A 7467-nucleotide genomic window follows, 5' to 3' on the forward strand; every position below is an offset into this window, starting at 1 on the left:
CATCGAGTCCTTCGGGAGATGCTAGCGGGGTACAAATAAAGTTTAATAATAATAATAATACCTATATACCCAAGATCACATAAAAATTTCTGAGGCCGAAAGGAGCCACTAGTGGAAAAGTTTTGGAAGCCCTGCTCTATAATATCTGATCACAGCATATTGGGATCCCTTGGCATGGCAGTTTATCCATGGTTACCAGAGTTAGAATTTGTTCTTCAATGGCATGTCAATGGCTTATTTTATTGGGGTGATGGGATAAAAATACTCTTAAATTGTTGACATTTCTTTAATGAATCAGTTTGTTGTTCTGATCGTTCTCTAAAACTATTGCAGGTAATCCAAGCCAAAACTTAACTTGTGTTTTTTTCTTCTGATAAATTGTGTGTGTATTACTGATTTGTCTAACCTCAAAGCTTCTGGTTCCATTTTAGCAAAGATTTTTAATGTTTCAGGCAGCCTGAAGTCTTGGCTTGCAAAGCATCTCTCAGTACAACCAGCTTTTTTCTTCCTTTTTTGGTTGCCTAGAACATAAAAGTTGTTTACGAGAATGGTCATGTACTATAAACGGAGGCTAAAGAAATCCCACACTGGGGGTGGGGAGAAGAAAGCCAAGAAAACACTTTTTTTTCTTTCTTTTTTCCTCCTTCGTTTGCTCAGTCTGACAAAGACTGTGTCTGGTCAATGACATTAGGGCAAATGAGTCACAACCTATAAATTGGCTGCAATGAAAAGTATGTTTTAGATCTAACATTACAGAAAAGCCAAAACACTTTTGAGAAAGGATCTCGGCATTCTGGGAAATTCTGCCCTGCTTTTAAAAGTTAGTTGAGCTTCAGTATAGTTGCCAGTGCCAACTAGCTGTTCTCACAGGTGTCACTGAATGGAAAATGTTGCTGATTGTATTATACTTCTGTTGTACGGAGTGTACAGTTCAACAACAGCAGGCCCATTGTACTTAAGTGTGAATGAGAGTTTATATGAGTAATTGCTTGCTTACGGTCACTTAAATAGTGAATTGACCATACAAGCTGCAATTGCTGGTGTTTATAAAGCTTGAAAGTTTCATTGTCCAATTAGTAATTTGAATGAAATTCGAACCTCAGAATGAAGATAACATCTTCGTGAAAAGCTAGCCAGCTAGGATTATTTGTATTTGTACATGAGAAAATATCGAGTCACATGTTTATAAGGGGGAAATGTTTTAGTTTAAATGTTAGCCTATGGGTAAATTGCACCCAAACAATATCCATTAACACTGGCTAACACACATTTTGGTTCTTCAGGTGTTAGTCTCAAATTCCAAAACATTGCACCAGTTTTCGCCTATCAGCTGTAGTTTTTGAGATATAGAACATATACCAAAAACAAGCCACCATCTGCCTATGGAAAAAAAAACCATGACAACCATATCTAAAAAACTAGAGGTGATGCGGTATATCCGATACAATTTTCTGAATTGGTGCCCCAAATAACCCACAGAACAGGCCTAAGAACAAAAAAGCCAAGAAAAAAGGTTGGTTGGGCTGTTTTATAGATTACAGACAGTCACCGAGTTACACACATAAGACTTACATCTGTCTTCAAGTTATAAACAGAGGTATGAGAGAACAGAAAGTGAGAGAAAATCTACCCCTAGGAAGGGAAATTCACTCCTCTAAGAGTTGTAATGGGGGAAAAGGTGTCACCACTGAAGCTTTTATCACCTATCCTTATTTCTGCAACAAGCCAACTTTTCCAAACTCCAATTGTCACAGGAACAGAAACTGAAGTGAAATCTTCTAATCGGTCACAGGCAGTAAAACAAATGTTACAGAGTTGTTAACTCTTCCCTATCCTATTAAAAATAAAAATTTAAACCTTGGCTCTGAAAGGAACTTCTAGAGTTTCTGCTGACATTCAAGCCCTCTTCGTTTTGTCTATCCATATAGTGCTTCTTGTGACTGCATATGAACATACCTATTTATTAGCTTTGAAACCCATCCAGTGTTTCAAGTTGGATCCTGAAGAGTATGTATTTCAAGTTTGGTCCAGATTGATCAAGCCGTGTAGGACTCTTTGTGGAACATACATACAGGCATACCTACCTATTTTCACTTTTATACTTATAGAAATCAGTTTACATATATTCTACATTCATGACTTGGAGTGTTCTTTCCTAGGGAAACAGATTATGAATTGGGATTGTTAATCTACTTGCCTGAAGATCCTTAACTAATAATGCACCATCCTACCCATTAGGCCAGGGGTCCTCAAACTTTTTAAACCGGGGGCCAGTTTGCTGTCCCTCAGACCGATGGAGGGCCGGACTATAGTTTTTTTTTTTATAAAAAATCAATTAAAAAATTCCTCTGCACATTGCACATATTTTATTTTGCTATGTGGAAGGGCCCTTAGAGGGGGTTCTTTCCAGCCCTCTTTAGGCAGTAATTCCAGGAGCAGAGAATGGGAAATCTTCCTATTTCTAGTCTGACCAAAAATCTGGCAGCCAGTATTTAAAAAACTCTAAAATTATAACTGTAAATAAAGAACAACACTCAAACACAGGGGAACTCCAGACAAGAAACAATCAGGGCCAGCTAATCATTTCTCAACAAAGGATTGTCCCTAAAAACTGTCAGGCTATGAAATGGCAATCAAGGTGGCCAACTGAAACATTCATACCTACCTCCAACAGACAAGAGTTCTTTCTCCCACCCTGGATCTTCCACAATTTTCCTGGTTAAAGGTTTTCCTCTGACATGAAGTCCAGTCGTGTCTGACTCTGTGGTGCTCATCTACATTTCTAAGTTGAAGAGCCGGCGTTGTCCATAGACACCTCCAAGGTCATGTGGCCAGCATGACTGCATGTAGCGCCGGGGCAGCCTCCCTTGGCTGGCTCACGCTGTCCATCAGGCCTGACGGATAGCGTGAGCCTGCCAAGGGAGGAGCAGGCCCGCGTGGCCTACTTGTGAGTAAAACACCTCGCGAGGTGCTTTACTCGCGAGTAGACCACGCGGAGCAGCCTCCCTTGGCTGGCTCACGCTGTCCATCAGGCCTGACGGATAGCATGAGCCTGCCAAGGGGGGAGCAGGCCCGCGCGGCCTACTTGCGAGTAGACCACGCGGAGCAGCCTCCCTTGGCTGGCTCGCATGGCCTACTTGTGAGCAAAGCACCTCGCGAGGTGCTTTACTCGCGGGTAGGCCATGCGGACGTGAGCCTGCCAAGGGAGGAGTAGGCCCGCGTGGCCGACTTGTGAGCAAAGCACTTCACGAGGTGCTTTATTCCCGAGTAGACCACGCGGAGCAGCCTCCCTTCGCTGGCTCACGCGGCCTACTTGTGAGTAAAGCATCTCGCGAGGTGCTTTACTCGCGAGTAGACCATGCGGAGCAGCCTCCCTTGGCTGGCTCGCGCTGTCCATCAGGCCTGATAGATAGCGTGAGCCTGCCAAGGGGGGAGCAGGCCCGCGCAGCCTACTTGCGAGTAAAGCACTTCACGAGGTGCTTTACTCACGAGTAGACCATGCGGAGCAGCCTCCCTTCGCTGGGGCCCCATGGACAGCGTGAGCCAGCCAACGGAGGGGCACTGTGGGAGGGGGGCGCGAGCCGGATCGGCTCCTTCGCGAGCCGGATCGGGGCCCTTGGCGGGCCGGAAGTGGCCCGCGGGCCGTAGTTTGGGGACTCCTGCATTAGGCTATATTAGCAACAATGCCGGCCAAATATCTGTCTAAACTTAAATAACAAATCCCCCCTCCCATCCCAGTCATTCCATTTACAAACTTTTAAAATTCAACATTGGCACCTGAGCATAGTAGTGTAGAGTCAGTCTATGCACAATTCAACATTGGCACCTGAGGATAGTAGTATAGAGTCAATCTATGCACGCAGCTCCTTCTTCACATGCCCAAGTGCTGCTCCTTGCCACTTGGTGTCTCCTGCTTGAGGCAGTTGTCATGTCTGTGATAAGGTCAATTCTGCTTGTCAAGTGATTATGATGCTTTAGCTGAGAAACCATAAAAGGTCAGAAAGTAGGCTACCTCCCTAAGCAGGTAGGGACCAAGCTACTGTATTTTGCATGTTCATATTTGCATGCACTATATATTGTACAAAATATATCTCATTTGTTGTTGTAGTTCTTGTGTAACTTCAGAATTGTTCCTGACTTCTGTCAACCCCTTAGGGAATTTTTGGGCATGATTTGTTCATAGGGGGTTGCCTTTGCCTTCCTTTGAGGCTAAATGTAACTTTTTTTCCAAAATTACTCAGTGTGTTTTTATGACACGGTGAGGTTTCGAACCCTAGTCTTTGGGATTTTAGTTCAACTTTCAAACCACAACATCACCCTGGCCCTCAAATAGATACAGATATAGATAGATTTTAGAGTTTACTGAAATCTGCATTTGATGTAAAACATGAATAGTTTTAAATGTTATGTTATTTTGAATTTCTATAATTCTATATTGAAGATACACCTTGGAGCCAATGTTCCCAGTGATAGCTCTTCTGTTACTACTTTGTAACCTAGTTACTGTGAATGCAATGTCTTCAGTTGACATTCTTTGCTAGGCTAACTGAGGAATTGCTCTGGCTAACAAAAGGACATTTGCCTAGGATAAAACTCAAACATAGTTTATAATTCTTCCTTTTGCCATTTGAATTAGGAGTCTGTTGCTCCCAGCCTGCCCAAAGAGCAGGAGAGCCTTATGCACACCAGGCAGCATTTGTGCCTGTATTTTTCCTTGGTAATGCTGCTTCACAAGGAACAGAAAAACATAACGGATGGCCTCATTCTTCTTCAGTTTGGTCCCTTCCATTCAGTGCCTCCATATATCTATGAAAAAACAAGGAAAGGGGCTGTTCAGGCCCAGGCAAACTCTTACCTTCTATAGCCAAAAAGAATGTTAAATATTGTTGTGAGGGGCTTAAGATATTCATGGGATTTCACAGGAATTCGCACCCCTAACATCACATAACTAAAATAGCATAGAACAATAGAGTAAAACTAGTAAACTATAAAAACTTAAACCTCAGACATAGACAAACATAAAACATAAAACATTAGATATTGCACCAATCCCGAAGTTATCTTGACTACTTGATCTCACTCCCCAGATGCTTCCTTGAAAAGCCACATTTTAAGTTATTTCCTAAATACCAGGAGGGAGGGGGTGATCTAATCTTGCTGGGAAGGAAGTTCCACAGCTGAGGGGCCACCACCAAGAAAACCCTATCTCTCGTCCCCATGAGTCACACCTGTGAGGGCAACAGAACCAAGAGCAGGACCTCCTTAGCCGATCTTAATGCTCTAACTGGCTCATAAAGAGAAATGCATTTGGATAGGTAAGTTGGATCAGAACTGTTTAGGGATTTATAGACTAAAGCCAGCACTTTGAATTGTGCTGCTTTGAATTAAATCTGCTGATGATGACAATTATGATGCCTGCTCTGTTCATCTACACTGCACAATTTTTCACCATATGAAGTAACACATTCCTATGGAGACCTGCCATGACACTATTATTAATGTTGTTGAGAGTATAGAACCTAACAGTGCATTAGCACTAATAGGAACAAAGACATCTTGCTTATTTCAGGTTGGATTAGTTGTCCATACCATTCTGTCTTGTTTATCTTGTCTCACAAGTTTTCTAGGGTGTCAGGCAGAGGCAGTTTGCATCATCCTCTCCCAAATCCTTTTAATTTTCTGGGGGGTAAACTTTCTGCAAGCCAATGCTAGCTGTGCCCACATCCACATGATTACAACATGAAAATATTGAGGCAGGGTTGCAGTTGATTTGTCCCTCAGGAAAGCTGTTTTGAATACCTCCAAGCCTGGAAACCTGCATGTTAAAACAAATTCATTGTGTAACTCGGTATAAAGCTATAGAAATAAATTTATTACTGTTTCTGAATCTGAGAATGCCTATAATCCCATTAAGAAACAGAAAATATTACTCATTGTATCCCCGCCCCCCAATTACGTCCTTCTTAATCATCAAATTAGTTCAGAAATGTAACCTCATTCCTTCTTAGGATGCTACTTGTGGCAAGACATTTGGTTACTTCCAAAATGTAGAAATTTATCTGTGTAACCAGCCTCAAAGGTTTCAGGATAACATGTTTTCAACCTATTTTCCAGCTTTAGGAGTGAACGTAATAACAAAACAATATAAAATATCAGTGGCTGTTATTCGTGCATATACTTGAGAATGATATGGATGTTTTAAACCTACCTTTTTAAAGATGCTTGCAATATCACAGTATTGATATGTTGTAAAATGTGCAAATAGAAATTAGTCATGGACTACTTTAGTAGTCTGACTGAATTTAGTAGAATTAGTTGCTCTCCCTTCCTTTGAACAGCGGACCACCAATTCATCCCATTGCAATTGTGTGGCTGCAAATATTTTCTGAAGTTTCAGACTGAAAAGATTTAGGCTGAACTGACATAACATTTTTACACATTTTACATATTTTACATATTTTGATAGATATCTTCATTATTGGATTCTGATAAATATTCCAAATTTTACAGCTGTCAAATATTATAGCCTTATTTTGAACAGAAGCCTGCCTGCTAAAATCCATCAAATGAGCACATACACATACATCCATATTTGGTTCAATCCCTCTGTTCTGAATTGCAACAATTAAAAAAACCAATTCAACTGTTTGGACAACAAATCCTGTATTGTAATGAAGCTATTATGTCTTGAAAGCATTTCCCCATGTGTGATATACAGATTTGTTCATTGTGCTTCTTCAATGAAGTCCTTTCCAGATGGGTAGAATCATTGACTAGAAATAACAGAGGGCTTGACTGAGAAGTACACATTGTTTCATACTGGCAGGTTTTTTTGTTTGTTTTTTGAAATCAATAATTGTTGAGTGAGAGGAGTTCCCATTTCATAAAATATGTGCTCTTTAAAATTTTTAAATATACTATATATTATTTTTCTTATGGAAAAATAATAACAATTGCAGTTGTATGTATTCTGTTTGTATTCTGATTGCAGGCATGTTGTATCCCTTGCAATGTTCTTTCTCTTTTATTTGTTCTCCATTCTTCACTCCCAGGGGACAAAAAAGAGCTGTAAATCATTTCATGTCCCTATACAGAGCAGAATAGAAGGATATAAAACGCCAACAGAATGGAGTGAGGTGGATGTTGCTGCTATGGCAAAAGGCAAAAAATGTGGGTGGAGGAAAGGGCTTTCTTGTGGATAATCCATTTCTCAAATAGGTAGTGAGTGTGGCATGAGTAATCATGGTGTCTACTGAATCTCTCAGTGGAATCCTATTGTTGTGTCCAGGACACCTTTGTGCCTTCAGACATAGGAGACATTCATTGGTGTGAACAAGTTCGGAAAGCCTGTGAAGAATCACTTACCCAAAAACCCAGCTAAGGCATAAAGTGGAAAGGGCAGGGAGCATCAACAAGTCACCGGGGAGTTTCCTGGCTGGTACTTCAGTGCAATGGCAACTCACAAAC

Source organism: Anolis sagrei, chromosome 1 (genome assembly GCF_037176765.1).
Source record: "Anolis sagrei isolate rAnoSag1 chromosome 1, rAnoSag1.mat, whole genome shotgun sequence".
NCBI classification, from domain to species: domain Eukaryota; kingdom Metazoa; phylum Chordata; class Lepidosauria; order Squamata; family Dactyloidae; genus Anolis; species Anolis sagrei.